Raw genomic sequence first — 17737 nt, forward strand, 5'->3', positions numbered from 1 at the left:
AAATATCATGTGTGTGTGACAGAGAGAGAGAGTACATACATAGGAAGTCCCTCCCTCCCCATCAACACTATAAGTTACTATTTTCTTAGGATAGTACAAGTTCAGACAATTTTTCCATAACGCAGTAAATTCATCCCCTTATATAACTGCAATAATTTGGAAAATTGTTTTAGGAAAATATTGAACCAAATAACTCCCACAAACGAAAATTTTGCACTTTGTAAAACTATATAATTCATCAATCAAAACAAAATCTGTGTTCAGAAAGAAATCCAATAGAAGGTGAATTTCATTTCCTTCATTCAAAGAGCCACAAACGATCCCCATTCCCCAATTTCCACACTTTAATAATTAATCTCACCAAACAAAACTCCACTAAAATTCCAACTATGAATTATGGTCACTCCTACAGTAACTAATTTATGGGGTTGGTTGCTGGCTCAGTTCTTGACTGGCTCTGGATCATTGCTCTTTGATTATATGGGCTAGTTGATCTGAGAGTAAGCTATTATTCTACAAATAAAAATCAAAGAGCCAATCAAGGTAATGCCTACAAACAAATTAAGGATATCTTATTCAGTCAGAGAGGACTTATTTGTAATAGTTCTTGAAAATTTTATAAAACTGAAGTTTGCTCTCTGTTATATTTCATAAATCTGTTATCTTCTCCAATGTGAAACAATTCAGTTTTCTAGACACTGATGAATTTCCATAATTAGTTTTAAAACTTAAATTTGGAACAAGATACCAAATGTTCTCTTTGGTTGCTATTCACCCAAGTAAACAAAAGAAAATTTGGAATAATATAGGTATCTTAACAACATAATAACTAGTTCATTTTACCACTTCTTTCTCAAAAGCTTATATCTTTTATTATCTTGAACCAGATAACTGCATATTACAAAGGTCTGCACCATTATGGCAGCTTAGTGATCCAACTGAAACGTACTCCTCTCTGATAGGTTTAACAAAATTTTCAAAGAAGTGGGAAACCATCTGAGGAGGCAGAGCTACAGCACAGGATCCTTCAAGCATTTGAACTACATTATCCATGGATGGTCTTAGGGACATGTCCCTCTGTATGCACCACAAAGCAACTTTAGTTGCAGTAAGTACCCTCTCGTCGCTTTCATCAATATTAAGCTTTGAATCAAGTATCTCTTTCAGCCTCACTTCTTCCAACATCCTTAGGGCATAAGTCAGGAAATGGGCTTTCTCTGAACTTACCTCTGCCTTTAAGTTCCTCCTTCCCCCAATGATTTCAAGCAAAACCATGCCAAAGCTATATATGTTACTCTTCTCTGATATCGGAATGTCTGTTATCCATTCTAGTGCCAAGTAACCCCTTGTACCCTTTACCATTGCGACCACACAACTTTGTTCCCTTGTCATCAGCTTTACCAAACCAAAATCGGCGATTTTGGCTTTGTAATTGTCATCAAGAAGCACATTTTTAGGTTTTATGTCATAGTGAACAATCTTGACACTGTAGTCCTCATAGAGATATGCCAATCCTTTTGCCATTCCTAAAGCTATTTTGAATTATAACGACCCGAACCCGTGGGTTTGAACCGTTAACCGGGTCCTTACCCAGCCCAGGTCAACCAGGGGTACAACCGTCATTTCCCATGCTCATAAGTAACACTCAGTCCATTCCAATGATCAAGGGACTCCAAATACAGTTTGAAAGGGGAGAGTCAAGGTACAAATCAAAAAGACAGGGCCAACAGGGTCAATGGAAAAGTCACTAGGGTCAATGGAAAAGTCACCCAGGTCAATAAAAAGGTCAGCCGGCTGATGGCCTTTCGTTAGCCAGCTGAAAATGCAAAATCAGTCAGCTGATCCACAGGGTCGGCCAGCTGAAATGATTCTCAAAATTGATTACTCTCGAGACTTTGGAAAATGAACTATCGGTCAGCTGATGGTGGGGTATCGGCCGACTGATGAGGGAGTTTCGGTCAATCGATAGTGAGATTTGGTCAACCAAAATAAGGCTCTCAAACACCCAGCTCACTAGAATGCCACGAAATGGCCTGTCAGTCAGCTGACATGCCTTGTCAGCTGGCTGATAAGCCCTGGAGTGCTGCTATGTGAAGCCTAAAAGTCTAGAAACCTGGGCTCTTGGTGAGCCAAACCTTATAATCACTTATTTCCGAGTTCACGGCAACAATGCATAATGATATACAGTTAAAATCATCCATAATCAGTCACAGAATATACTAGCAATTCCCATTCATTACCAAGATGCCAACATAGTCCTACATTCACATTAAACTACAGTTAATAATCATAATTAAATTACATGGCCATGCTTTACAATTGATACAATCTGGAAATTTAAGCTTTACAAAAAGAATGGTTCATCTGCATAAAAGGTAGCAAAATAAACTTCAAGTCCTCGAACTAGACTTGTGGTGGACCGTCGTCCGCCACTTCTTTTCCAAGCCCTAAAAAATGTTTAATAACAACGAGGTGAGCCTAAGCTCAGTAGGAGGTGCCTAAGACACACCTCTTGAAACCCCCTTAAATCCAACAATGAATAGAAAATATAAAAGCGAGGTCATGCTATACCAGGTAAACGAAGTACAAAATTGACAGTCCAAGCCATAATGAAATTATGTCATACAATGGGATGCAATGTCATAAAGTGTTTCTCCCTAATTTCCAAAACAATTTTGTTTCACCGATCCAAATCGTCAATACAACTTGACCCATAACACCTCTATGGTGTCACGAGGAGAGAGTTAGTTAGCAATCCTCGACCATATGGCACCTCCATGGCGTCGTCTGGGCCTAAATAGCTCAACTTCCCTCTAGATTACATTAACACCACGGACCACTAGGTGCCTCCTAGGCGTCCAAGTTTTAGCAAACCTTTCATCAAACTTTTTTCCCAAAAAAAAAAAAAAACATTTACTTACCATTTAAATCAAAATTTTTCCATTTCATGCCCAATGATATGCATGGATGTCTCACGCTTTCCAATACTATATTAATAAAGGATTTTGTAACTTTCAAATCAACATGCTTCCGTATCTCAAGTCTCAACAATTTATACATAATAGGCATGGAAATTTACCACATAAGTATGCTTTCTCACACAAATCAACTAGTACACATAGGCATATTGCAATGACCCAGTAATTTTTCTCCCTTTCCTTTTTCTGAAATTTTACGGATAAATTTTTTTTCCGTTTAATTTTCCTTTCTGAACTCTGTTTCTCGTCGTTTAGTGTCATCTCGAGTGCTCCGAAATGGTTTTTGAGACTCTTTCATTTCGTTTGGATTGACAACTTCTTTTGAGGGCCGAGTCATTTCCACATTTTCACTTTTCGGATACTATTCACTTTTCGTCCTTTTCCCTTTTTCGTTCTTTTCCCTATTCTGTCTTTTCCCCGTTTGTCACTTTACTGACAAAACCTCACTTTTCATGCTCGGAGTTAGTTTTTGACTTCACATGTCTTCATCCTTAGTGATTTCCACGAAATACGTATCTTTACTTTTGCAAGAAAGTACTCTGGTTGCTCTTGGTGTCCATAAAGGCATGGATGAATAGTTCTTTGGAATTATTTTATTTTCTTAGGGTGTTTTTCATAAATATCTTTTGAAGATATTTTATTTTAGGAGTATCTAAGAAAATATTTTTGGAAGATATTTTCATTCTGGGTCATTAGTGTAGTTAACCCTTTTTGGAGGGGCCTTTGCGCAATTAACGAAAGTTATTACAACAAGACCTCGTCTGGAGCTTGGATCCTCATACGGGATTCATTTTCACATTTCGTCAAGTCATGTACTCTTAGAATTCTATTCTGGTCATTTTTATCCAGTTTTAGAGTTTCTGACCCAAGTTGCCGCTGAAATTGTTCAGGGCATATCTCTCTGCTCGGGACTCAATTTTCGACGTTGTTTATTCCTTTGTTCATTTTTTCTTTGTTCATTTTTTCTCATTTTGAATCTTTTTTGTTCATGGAGTTTTGTTGTTTGAGCGCGTTTGCTCAAAATCCACTTTTCTAGACCCGGCGGGGCCCTTTCGGGGCACTTTTTGAGATTTTCTATAAATAGGGGACTTAAAGAAGAAAAATCAGATTTTCTTCTTCTTCTTCCTCTCTTGGCTGGCAGCCATGGATGCCCATGGGGCTGCCACCTTTTCTTCTTCTCCTCCACTTGTTAACTTATGTTCGAGCATGCTTCTTATCGTGTTAATTGTTATATCTCAATCATGTAAATTGCATTGAAAATGTGATCCTTGTGTTCTAGTATCTTCTTGTCGTGTTCATAGGATTATTCCAATCTTGTTAAATTACATTGATAATGTGATTCGTGTTAAACTGTAAACTTGTCGTGTTCTTTGGATTATCCCAATCTTGATTTATTTCATATATGTATATATATCATGATTCGTGTTGATATCATTCTATGGTAGCTTAGGATGCTCCCTGAGTCTCACTCTTGATATAGACGTTAGGTGGCATGACCCTTTTGAATTGTTTCATGTTAGTCTAAAAATCCGAAAGAAATCGAATCGATGCATGCTCATTCTCTATGAGTAAACTTGTTTACTCACCCCGAAGTTACTGGGGGATTTATTCAGGTACGAAGACTTGGTTCGTGATGCTTGTCGTTCATCGGGATGGCTTGTAGCTTTGAGTTTCCATTTCATGCAAGTATTAGCATGAGATATCATTTGGTAGCCTTATGTATCAAACTTGTATTCTTTGATTCTATTTATGTAATGTGTACATAAGTACACTCTTTTCATTGTATTCAACATGTATAATATGAGGCCAAGGGCCAAGCATGTTTATATTTGCACTTGCACTCATTTGGTGCCACATTTTGTTTTGAAATGTATTTTTATCAACTATGGAGGTTTGGCATGTCAAATCTTGTAAATGGAATGTAATGAAGTCGTAGACCATTGTAACATGTTTAAAATGTCATATTACACTTACGTGTATGTTCACATCATCACACATTAGCTTATAATGCAAATTGATCATGCCATGGGGGATTCCAATGAGACTTAGGAATTCTTTCATCATTTGGTGCATAGTAGGCTTGATTCTTAGTTTTTCGATCTATTTTGGTCAACCAGTGGCTTGTTTCGGTCGACCGATTCTTCTTTGGTTTCATTTGTTCATCAAAATCTTCCAACTCCAGTAGCTATTTTCACTATCGAAGCCCATTTTGGTCGACCGGTTCTCTGTTTCAGTAGACCGAAACTCATCTTTTTATCTCAAGCCTCAAACCGGTCGATCGGTTTGTCACTTTAGTCGACCGAACTAGGAGCTCTTTCTTCTCTTTTCTCCTGGCTCATTTCGGCATAGCGATGTTCCATTTCGGTCGACCGAAATGGAGCTGTCTTGTGGATCTTACTTGGTTTGTTGCCTAGACAGATTAACCTTATTTCATTCATTCCCGCTTAACATTGTTGATCTTGTTTAAGCTATTTAATAGTGTACGTGGTCTAATTTGAACTAGATCTTGTCCTTTTGGGTGTCATTGGCGCCATATGGTATCATTTAACCTTTTTATCCTAGTTTCCGCTTCCAGTTATTTTTTTGGGTTCCGTGACTTCATGGAAGGTCACATTTGCGTTTGAGAGATGATCTATATCTTGTGAGACTTGGTTTATCTTTTGCTTCTGCACCTACTTTCTTTGAGTTCCTTGACCTCATGGAAGGTCATCAAAGTGTCTTAAAGACGTGTAGTGCCTTGGGAGACCGTTGTCTTGTTTCTTGCTTCCGCATCTAGATCCGTTATCGGGTCAATTTTTGATTCATCACTGACACACCGGGTTGAATCAAAACCTGGGTCGCTATAAGTGGTATCAGAGCGTCCGGGTTCGAATACCTTGGATGACGGGTTTTGGGTGCATATCGTGCTCACGTTGTTTTGCTTTAATATGTCATTTGTATCTTGATAACATGTCTTGTTTGATAACATGTCTTATATGATAACATGTTCACATGCTTAGGTGTTTTGAGGCATCTATTATTTGTTAAGCATACTTTATATGTATATATGCTTCCTGATAACATAGTCTGCGTTACTATCATGTCTTTGTGTGATACCATGTCTACGTTGCTACCATGTTCTAGTGTGATATCATGTTTGCGTGCTTAGGTTAGCATGACCATATGTGATGTATGTCAGAATACCTTACGTTTTTTATTCACGTGTATTGTCGTACCCTGTACTTACGTGCTTCTTGATAACTTGTTTTGATTTGATAACATGTCTGTTTGCTTATGTGGCACCTTGAGTAGGTAGTCTGTTGCTATGTTGCATGCTATCTGTTTACTTTCATGTTTAGTTTTGGCATTGTCCCATAGGATCTGTCGCATTCCTAGGATGCATTCTTGTTTTATGTGTTTCTTCCTTAGATAGGAGAAATTCATTCTGTAAGGACCCATGTCGAGAACCTTCTTGTCTATTTTCTTGATTCGGTGTTTCGAGACCTTAGTTGTCGGTTGATGCAAGTAAGGCTCATGTGAGCATAGAGGACTGCGATTCATTTCTTTTTCCTTGTCTGGTGGAGTGAGACGTGGGCCAGGGAGGCACCGTTTTATTTCCTTTTCCTTTGTGGCTTTTAGATCTAAGGCCTTAAGCGTAGCGGTACCTATGACATTGTTGTCAGAGTCTTGGGATTAGCTACCCCAACTCTCACAGATGCATGGTTTCCGTGGTGCTTTTGGTAATGATCATATTCGACATTGATGTCATCCATATCGATAGGTTTTCAGAGTTGACCTGGTTGGGGCATGTTATGGACTTGCCTTATACTGTCATGCTACCTTACTGACAAGTAAGTGTGGGCGGGTTTCGGTCACTGTTTATGCTGCCTTGTCACTCTCTCCTTTTATCGTGTTCCAATGTTTCGTTGTCTTGGGATTCTCTCGGTGGTTGACATTGAGTTAACGTGCCGATTCATATGAGGTGTAGTCTCAGTTCGTGGTTTTGCGTTCCTTTAGTTGATCTTGAGACTTCTGGAGTTGTCCTTCGATGCCTTACGAGCTGTTCTTTGATTTGACCTTTTGTTCAGTCCTTGTTCTGTTCTTTTCCTGTATGTTCTGAATTTCGGGGACGAAATTCCTTTAAGGAGGGTAGGTTGTAATGACCCAGTAATTTTCCTCTCTTTCCTTTTTCTGAAATTTTACGGATAAATTTTTTTCCCGTTTAATTTTCCTTTCTAAGCTCAGTTTCTCGTCGTTTAGTGTCATCTCGAGTGCTCGAAAATGGTTACTGAAACTCTTTCATTTGGATTGACAACTTCTTTTGAGGACCGAGTCATTTCCACATTTTCACTTTTCGGACACTATTCACTTTTCGTCCTTTTCCCTGTTTCGTCCTTTTCCCTATTCTGTCTTTTCTCCGTTTGTCACTTTGTTGACAAAACCTCACTTTTCATGCTTGGAGTTAGTTTTTGACTTCACCTATTTTCATCCTTAGTGATTTTCACGAAATACGTATCTTTACTTTTGCAAGAAAGTACTCTGGTTGCTCCTAGTGTCCATAGGGGCATGGATGCATAGTTCTTTGGAATTATTTTCTTTTCTTGGGGTGTTTTTCGTAAATATCTTTTGAAGATATTTTATTTTAGGGGTATCTAAAAAAACATTTTTGGAAGATATTTTCATTCTGGGTCATTAGTGCATTTAACCCTTTTTGGAGGGGCCATTGTGTAATTAACGAAAGTTATTGCAAAAAGACCACGTCTAGAGCCTGGATCCTCGTACGGGATTCATTTTCACATTTCGTTGAGTCATGTACTCTTAGAATTCCGTTCTGGTCATTTTTATCCAGTTTCAGAGTTTCTGACCCCGGTTGCTGCCGAACTTGTTCGGGGCATATCTCTCTGCTCGGGACTCAGTTTTTGACGTTGTTTCTTCCATTGTTCATTTTTTCTCATTTTGAATCATTTTTGTTCATGGAGTTTTGTCGTTTGAGCGCGTTTGCTCAAAATCCACTTTTCCAGACCCGGCGGGGCCCTTTCGGGGCACTTTTTGAGATTTTCTATAAATAGGGGACTTAAAGAAGAAAAATCAGATTTTCTTCTTCTTCTTCCTGTCTTGGCCAGCAGCCATGGATGCCCATAGGGCTGCCACCTTTTCTTCTTCTCCTCCACTTGATTTCCTAAGTGAAAAGTCTTAGGCCTTAACGTTTGTTGTTCGCCTCGTCGTGCTCTACCTTTCACCCTTATTAGACATTTCTGACCAAATTTTGAGTTCGGGTTTGAAGTCAAGTTGTGATTTTCATGGGGCTTCTTGGGGATTCTTATTCATCGTGTTGTCCCCGACAAAACCCTTCGGTATCGTCGGATTTGGAACACTTTTGTTTCGGTAGGCCTTTAAGGTTTTCATCTCAAATTGAGGTAGGGGGTGTTATAATTTATATTCTTATTATATAGCATGATATTGATGCTAATAAAACTTGTTTACATGCTTAAATATAAAATCTAGAGATTTTATTATTTAATTTTCTTGAATGAGATTTGATTTTCCCGGTTGCTCATAACTTTGTTTAAACATATGGCATGATAGAATATTACCCCTTGATATGTTGATTGACATATATTAAATTTAGATCATTTGAACAAGTAACGAAGATTTTATTTAATATTTATCTTGAATAAAATATTAAATCATATGGCCTTAACTAGCTTGAAATTAATATGTGTTAGCATATTATATTAGGCCCTAGCATGCTCTTCAACATAGGTGAATTTGAGAGTAATCGGAGACATTTTGAAATCTAGTAATATTTAATTAAATTGATTAATTAATTTATTCCGAGTGTACTATTCACTCCATTGGAATTCCGACTTGATATTCTTGATATGCATGTCATATAATTTCACATACATTAAATCTAAAATATTTGATTAAGTTTTAAAACTTCTCATTTATTATTTTTCTAGTATTAAAGTTTAATACCCATAGCCGTGTCTTGCTTAGAATTCACTTGTATCATGTTTTTGAATCAAGTCTTGACATGTTGTATAACATATATTAAATTGAGATCATTTGGATGAATTTCAAAACTTAGAGATTTTAATTAAAAGGATTAATTAAAATTAATTTAATGGCTCCTAGGTCTAGATTAAGTTTCTAACTTGGCATTCATGATTTCCATGACAAGTTCCTTCACGTGTATCAATTGGGAATAACCGAATAAGTTTTGAAACTTATATTCTATTATTTCATTTGTATGGAATATAACTCACATGGTTGTGTCGTATATGTAATGAACTTGTAACTTGACATTGAACTTGGCTTTGACATGATCCTTGACATAACTTGTTCGTAGAACATTTGGACTTGCATAGTAATCCTGATAATTTAATCCCTTAAGTAGATTAAATTTCCATTTATGCTTCTATCGAGTTAACTAGGCCTTGATATTGAATCCTTGTTAAACTCATGAATTGGACTTGTCTTTCGTGTAGCTTCTAGCTTTTTATCATGTATCTTATACTCGAGGTATATTTACTTCAATGGACTTCTTGTACTATATATCTTAGTTCTAATCTATATAGACGTACACTATGATTTTTTGACATTTCCCATGGCATCATAGTTGAGAACTAAGGGTATGACTTGCATGTTCCAAAATCTTAGTTGTGCATGAAACGTGGTTAATGCATTTCTTGTATTTTGATACAATCTTGGTTGCACAACTTGTTGATTTTGGGACTTGGGATATCAATCAAGAATTGACATGGCTAGGACTTGGTTCTAGTACGAGGAATGTCTCTCTACACTATAGTGCACACTAGGGGAAAGGTACCCATGGGTTAGTAGCCCTAAAGTGATCTCAAGAGTACGGTTTTAATCTGAGCGATATCCGAGTTTCCACATTGGTTGATTTCACTCTTTAAATTTCAAGTTGCTATTCATTGAAGATTTAAAACTTGTCGTGTTATGTGAAATGCACCAATCCTGTTAATTGCATAGATATTATGCATTGTTCTTGATTTCAAGTATACTTTATGTTGTGTTAATTGGAATGTTCTAATCTTGTTTACTTGCATAGATATTATGCCTTGTTCTTGATTTCATGTATAACTCTTTTTGTGTTTCATGGAATGTTTCATTCTTGTTTCGTTGCATAGATATTATGCCTTGTCCTTGATTTCGTGTATTACTCCTATCGTGTTAGTCGGAATGCTCCAAACATGTTAATTGCATTTATAATGTAATTCTTGTTAACTTATGTTCGAGCATGCTTCTTGTCGTGTTAATTGGTATATCCCAATCATGTAAATTGCATTGAAAATGTGATCCTTGTGTTCTAGTATCTTCTTGTCGTGTTCATAGGATTATTCCAATCTTGTTCAATTACATTGATAATGTGATTCGTGTTAAATTATAAACTTGTCGTGTTCTTTGGATTATCCCAATCTTGATTTGTTTCATATATGTATATATATCATGATTCATGTTAATATCATTCTATGGTAGCTTAAGATGCTCCCTGAGTCTCACTCTTGACATAGACGTTAGGTAGCATGATCCTTTTGAATTGTTTCATGTTAGTCTAAAAATCTAAAAGAAATCAAGTCGATGCATGCTCATTCTCTACGAGTAAACTTGTTTACTCACCCCGAAGTTACTGGGGGATTTGTTCAAGTACGAAGACTTGGTTCGTGATGCTTGTCATTCATTGGGTTGGCTTGTAGTTTCGAGTTTCCATTTCATGCAAGTATTAGCATGAGATATCATTTGGTAGCCTTATGTATCAAACTTGTATTCTTTGATTTCATTTATGTAATGTGTACATTAGTACACTCTTTTCATTGTATTCAACGTGTATAATATGAGGCCAAGGGTCAAGCATGTTTATATTTGCACTTGCACTCATTTGGTGCCACATTTTGTTTTGAAATGTATTTTTATCAACCATAGAGGTTTGGTATGTCAAATCTTGTAAATGGTATGTAATGAGGCCGTAGGCCATTGTAACATGTTTAAAATGTCATATTACACTTGCGTATATATTCACATCATCACACATTAGCTTATAATGCAAATTGATCATGCCATGGGGGATTCCAATGAGACTTAGGAATTCTTTCATCATTTGGTGCATAGCAGGCCTGATTCTTAGTTTTTTGACCTGTTTCGGTCGACCGATTCTCCTTTGGTTTCATTTGTTCATCAAAATCTTCCAACTCTAGTAGCCATTTTCACTATCGAGGCCTATTTCGGTCGACCGATTCTCTATTTCGGTCGACTGAAACTCATCTTTTTATCTCGAACCTCAAACCGGTTAACCGGTTTGTCACTTCGGTCGACCGAACTGGGAGCCCTTTCTTCTCTTTTCTCCTGGCTCATTTCAGCAGACTGATGTTCCATTTTGGTCGACCGAAATGCAGTTGTCTTGTGGATCTTGCTTGGTTTGTTGCCTAAACTGGTTAAGCTTGTTTCATTCGTTCCCACTTAACCTAGTTGGTCTTATTTAATCCATTTAATAGTGTACGTGGTCTAATTTGAACTAGATCTTGTCCTCTTGGGTGTCATTGGCGCCATATGGTATCATTTAACCTTTTTATCCTAGTTTCCACTTCTGGTTATTTCTTTGGGTTCCGTGACTTCATGGAAGGTCACATTTGCCTCTGAGAGATAATCTATATCTCGTGAGACTTGGTTTATCTTTTGCTTCCGCACCTACTTTCTTTGAGTTCCTTGACCTCATGGAAGGTCATCAAAGTGTCTTAAAGGCGTGTAGTGCCTTGGGAGACCGTTGTCTTGTTTCTTGCTTCCGCATCTGGATCCGTTATCGGGTCAATCTTCAGTTCATCATTGACACACTGGGTTGAATCAAAACCCAGGTCGTTACACATATAGTTTATCTACAACTATTTAGCCAACTTAGAGAGAATCAACATAATTATAGCATGTTAAACAACAATTCATGGAAAATTGACTCACAAAAAAGTCTAAGAAGTCATGGATTGGAAACCCCTACATCAATTTGAAGAAAAGCCCTAAATTTACACTCCAAACCCTAAAAATTTGAAATCCCCAAAGGTGGCCAAAGAGAGATTGGTTCCGATCAAATCATAAATCTCGACACGCTCTCTAATTTGCTGCAAACGACATCCAAAAACTCCAAGAATCGAAGAAGTAATCAACCTTTGAAGCTTTAAAGTAAAAAACAAAAAAGAAAAGAAAAATGAAGGGAGGAGAGTGTGAGAGATAGAGTGCCGAGAGAGAGAGGAAAAAATGAGAGGCCAAAAAGTCCTCGTGACCTTTTAAGGTGGTGGTGGGTCCCACCACCAAAATTTATTATCTTTTTAATTTATTTCTCTTCCTTTTTGCACCACACAATTATATATATGCACAAACTATATAAAACCCACATAATATACATCAAATAAAATGCATGTGATGCCAATGGACCTAACTAAAATTCCCGTACGCGACAATTCAGGTTGCAGATCCCCACACGGGACCGTCCGGCCCGAAAAACAGAAAAATACCAAAAATAACAAACCTTGTATTTTCAAGAGTCCTAAACTCAATGATATGCCCTAACCAACTCACAGACACATCCGGCACACTCCACGGTGCCCGTTACGCAAAACGAGGAAAGACGAAAATACCCTTGCAACGACAAAAATTCTGAAAAAATGGAAAATGACGAAAAATGGAAATACTACATGGATCTTGTTTCCCAGTCTAACGTTAAACCTGTATGACCGTCGTTGAAGATCCATCTTTCCAAGGACCCATTTGTCATGTACTCATAAGCCAAAAAGCAATGAATCCTCTCTTTACAGAAACCTTTGAGCTTTACCAAGTGGATATGGTGGATGCTGCCTATGGTGGTGATTTCGGCTTGAAATTCTTTCTTTCCCTAACCAACACTATCTAGTTTTTTCACAACTATTTGAGTCCCATCTCAAAACATCCCTTTATAAACTGATTCTCATTTCTCTCTTATCCTCTCATATCTAAGAGAGATTTATATACTATCAACATCTTCTTCTTCTTCAAATCGTATTGTAGCCTCTAATTGCAATTAGAGAAGAGTTTGTATACCCATTATTTGATTGATAGTGGAGATTTTAACTGGACTAGGTCCCAAGGTTTTTCTTCCTCACACTGGGGAAATTTTTCACGTAGAAAAATTACTTGTGTTCTTGTGGCTTGGTGTGATTGATTATTTTTCTATTATTTTCAGCACATATAAAAGTAGAGATACACTATATTTGCTTGCATATAGGGAGAAGAGTTATTTCGCTGTGCTTGTTTATTGTTATCTCTCCCAACAGATATTGGGCTCACTTACAAGTCTCATTCCATCAAAGAAAAATTGATTTGGTAAAGGGTGTCTGTGGGAAAGCTAAAACTCTGCCAAAGCAGTTTAGAATTATTACCAATCAAAACCAAATTTCCTGAGTCAAGGAACTGCATAGCAGTAACTCCTTTACCTATAGTAGTTATGGACCATGCTATACCTCCTTGTTTCCCCAAGTATGCATTCCCAGTTTTGTCAAACACAAATTTATCAGAATCTGTAAGGGTGGAGCCTCTATTGGCAGTCCAAACAATTCTTGAACTAGGATAGCGAATTATAAGAAGTGAATTCAAATTTTTAAGCCAAGACCCTGCAAATTTTGGTTTAATTTGGCCAATCATTGGAACATGGGCAGAGGCACACGACATAAGGATAAGTGACAAACATATGGATGCTGAATATTGGAAGACACTCGGCAATACCTGGAAAGAGTTATTTGAATCAAATACAACTGCTTATTTGTAAACAAAATTAAACAAGAGCAACACAATTCTCTAAAACACTAATACACATTATTTATGCCTAATTACAAAGAGAGATACCAAAAATTTGGAATTCAGCCTACATGAATACGCATAAAAATTAATCAAAAAGCCTATGAGAGATCAAGGGAAATCATTCATATCAAGATTGAACCAAGAATAATGCATGTATATATTAGATGTGTGTGTGCATGTGTCTTTATATATTCAATGTATTCACATGTACAAATCTTAAAACTGCCCAATCTAAGAACTTTTTCCTAAAAAACAAATTAAAAATCTTCAAACGAAAAGGATCTTCTTGCTAATTATTTTCTATCTCTAGGACTAATTGCAGCGTCACCTCATTTCTTGATTGAATTTTTATGGAATCAGATGGGAGTATGCAAAACTTCATGGGACCTAAGATGAATCTTCTTCTTCTTCTTTTTCAGGCCTGCTTTGGTATTTCCATGGCATGGACAACACTTTTAGTTCAAGGTGTTTTGACTACTCAACGGTGGGTATGCTGATCTGAATTCAAGTCAAAATGCATGTGAACACTGCAACACAAATCCTATGCAAAAAAATTTTGAACTAGCCTACTAATCAATAATTTCTAATCTCTCTCAGTTTTATCTCCACTTTACTTGGTCTTGTGTTTTCAATAAGACTTATATAAAAATATATATATATATACTTGTTTACACCATAAATATTTTTCGGCTGGAAAGGTTTGTCGTGGCCAATCCCATTAGAAAGGTGATATGAAAAAGCGCAATCATGAAGCAACATGTGGCTTCATCAAATGAAGCCATTTGGTACAAGATCTGCAGTTGGAAAGACGTGGACTTTCCAAGGGGACACGTGGCAAACATCTGGAAAGCCATGTGTACCCTTAACCTAATCATCAAGAATGATAACTCCCCCACCCCTATAATATCTCCTAGTTTGTAGGAGTCACTCCAATAATAAGGCAACCACTCGCCTTATTTAGGTGAAGAGGTTGCTAAAAATTAGCAAAGTGGGCTAAAAATATGATGCATTTACCAAAGAAAGATGAGCAAAATGTGGGACATGTGGTATGATTTGGACCTTCCAGATATAATTTCTCAACTGCTAGAACTGCTGTCTTTACATTTGGGTAGTTACAAAATGTGGGATATGGCTTACAAACATGCATTCAACCGCCAAAGTCCACTATTTATCAGTTATAAATCATGGGAGAACATGTTTTTACATGTGTCAACACTATGAGAAGATGAGGAAAATGTGGGACACGTGGCATGATTTAGACCTTCCAGATAAAATTTATCAACTGCTGGAACTGGTGCCTTTCCATCTGGGCAGTTACAAAATGTGGGATAAGGCTTACAAACATGCATTCATCCGCCAAAGTCCATTATCTATCAGTTATAAATCATAGGAGAACATGTTCTTACATGTGTCAACACTATGAGAAGACTAAGAAAGACATGGGACATGTGGCAAGATCCGGACCTTCCAAGTGGAAGTTCTCAACTGCTGCTGTAACTGCTACCTTTCCAGGGCAGTTCCAGAACATAGGAGAAGGCTTGTAAGCATGTATTCAACCACTAAGTCTATCATCTATCAGTTATAAGTCATGGGAGAATATGGTTTTACACTTGGCAACATTTAGAGATGGTTGAAAGATCATGGGACACATGACAGTCCAAGATTTGGCCACGTGGAAGCTGTTGAAGCTACCACATCAAGCTACTACATGCATGGAAAGCTCTATAAATAGAGCACTTACGCTTCACTTGAAAACCTTATTTAAATCACACAGCCAAACAGTACTTCAATATCTTTACATTCATGTCTCTTTACATTTATGTAATACAATTTCAATATGTTTAATTCAAGTCCCGCACTTATCTTTCTTACTTTCCAGCACCTTACTTTGAAGTCCTACACTTTTAATACAGCTTTCCTTTCCACTAGCCATAGTTCAGTCCGAAAGTCCTTTTTCAAGGCAAAAAAAACCTTTGAAGGTGGTAATTCCAGTTCTTGATTCAATCGCCTGATCCCTACAATCTCCTACTAGATAGTTGTTCAGATAACCACTTTGGAATGACAGCAGTTCTTAGCACGCCTGACATCCACTCCTACTTTCTATTCACTTGGAAAGTGGAATCTCGGTTTTTAGGAGCCGAACATTATTGGCACGCCTGGTGGGACATTCTAGACAGACTGTTCAATGGCCGGTGGAAGAAGGCAAGTTAAGTTTGTCTAAGAACCTGCCGAACTAAAAGAGATGTAAGGCAGTGAACTTCCAGTGGAAAGTTCACGATTCGTACCTGATGAAATGATATGGTGGAAAAATTTGCTCAAACAATGGCAAATGGACTCATCATGGAAAACATCCGCATGTTGGCAATGCAACAAGATAGGTTTACACAAGACCAAGCTAGAGTCACTCAAGACTTAGCCAGAGTTACGCAAGACTAATCTAAAGCTAGTCGAGACCATACAAAAGCCGCTCTTGCCAACGAGCAAAAGTTAGAAGAAATGGTAGACCGAATCTCTCAAAGGTTAGAGTCTATGTTGGAGCGAACCCTTGGTAGCTCAAACCAAGGTTTGGCTCCTCGGCCAAACAACTCTGAAGGGTCTCAACAGTCGGCCTTCCAAGTTAGCAGGCTAGCCACGTTTGTTGAAGGAAGTTCCTCTTAGCAACATGCAGGGCCGTTCCCTCCAACTCAGCAGCAGGTGTAGTCCCTTCCAATGGCACAGACTTACATTTCAGGTTCACCTGTCACTGCTCCAGTGGCACAAATGATTGTTCCACAAGCTGTGCCTATGCCAACCATCCAGCAAGTTCAGAATCCTACACCTGTGGCATGATCAGCCTGGCCAACCATGGCCATGCCATAACCCTCAAGCACAATAGAGTGTTCCACCTGTGAACATTCAGCTAGCCGCACCTATTCCAGTAAGGCCACCCATGGTCATTCCTATGGCGGTTAGGGGGCAACCTTTTCCAAGGGAGCCACTTCTTGACCAAGAAAGAAGGAACCGTGGCAGGAACAATTACGAGATGCCAACCCCTTACTTATATCGGGTGGGGGGCATCATGTGGCCAATCAACCTCAAGGTTGGCCAGACAATAACCCTCTACAACCTATAGCGCTTGATAGAGGCCAATTTACAGAATTCCTTCAATAGGAATTTGGCCTAACTCGAAGGGGTGGAAGGCCAACTTATAGAAAGCCCTATCCAGAGTTCATTGATGAAGTTGAATTTCCAAGAAATTTCATAATTCCAGAGTTTGCAATGTTCAATGGAGAGGGCGAACAGTCTACCTTTGAACATATTAGTCAATTCACTGTCCAATGTGGAGAAGCAGCAGCCAATCCATGGTTGAAAGTATACTTGTTTCCAAACACACTGACTGGATATGCTTTCAGGTGGTATTCCAACTTGCCAGTCAATTCCATCCAAAGTTAGCAGCAATTTGAGGATTTATTCCATACTCAGTTTTATAGAGCTGAGCCTGAAGTATCCATGACAGACCTTTCCAGACTTTATCAACTACCTAGAGAGTCTGTGATGAGCTTTATTTCCAGATTCAGGCGGGCCAAGTACAAATGTAATTTGTCTTTGTCGCCAGAAGAATATGTGAAGATGGCTATAAACGGCCAAGAATTTGAACTTCGTAAGAAGTTTGAAGGTGTACAATTTCATGACTTGTTTGACTTGGCCGACGGAATGGCTAAGTATGAAGAGCTTCTTAATGAGAAGCAATACCGGAAGAGCTCTTCCAAGGGCACCTACTAATTATGAAGTATACACCACTAAAACGGATGGGGAGTTGGAAGTAAATGTAGCCGAGCACAACATGAAGAAGGCCTATACTTGTGAGGCTTTGATAAAACCAAAATCAGCCACAACCAACTTACAGGCCGCCTCTGGTTCCAAGTGGAAGGGGGCAGACTCTCTTTGATTAACTC

The 17737-nt window shown here is 38.1% G+C and overlaps 1 pseudogene; it reads right to left on the reverse strand.

Annotated features, from left to right (window-relative positions):
- Positions 1-873: 873 nt before the first annotated feature.
- Positions 874-16739, reverse strand: LOC132272616 (G-type lectin S-receptor-like serine/threonine-protein kinase SD2-5; annotated as a pseudogene).
- Between the last annotated feature and the right edge of the window lie 998 nt (positions 16740-17737).

Source organism: Cornus florida, unplaced genomic scaffold (assembly GCF_030987335.1).
Source record: "Cornus florida cultivar Cherokee Brave unplaced genomic scaffold, ASM3098733v1 CherokeeBrave_3.0.0_Hap2_Chr09, whole genome shotgun sequence".
In the NCBI taxonomy this organism is placed as follows: Eukaryota; Viridiplantae; Streptophyta; class Magnoliopsida; order Cornales; family Cornaceae; genus Cornus; species Cornus florida.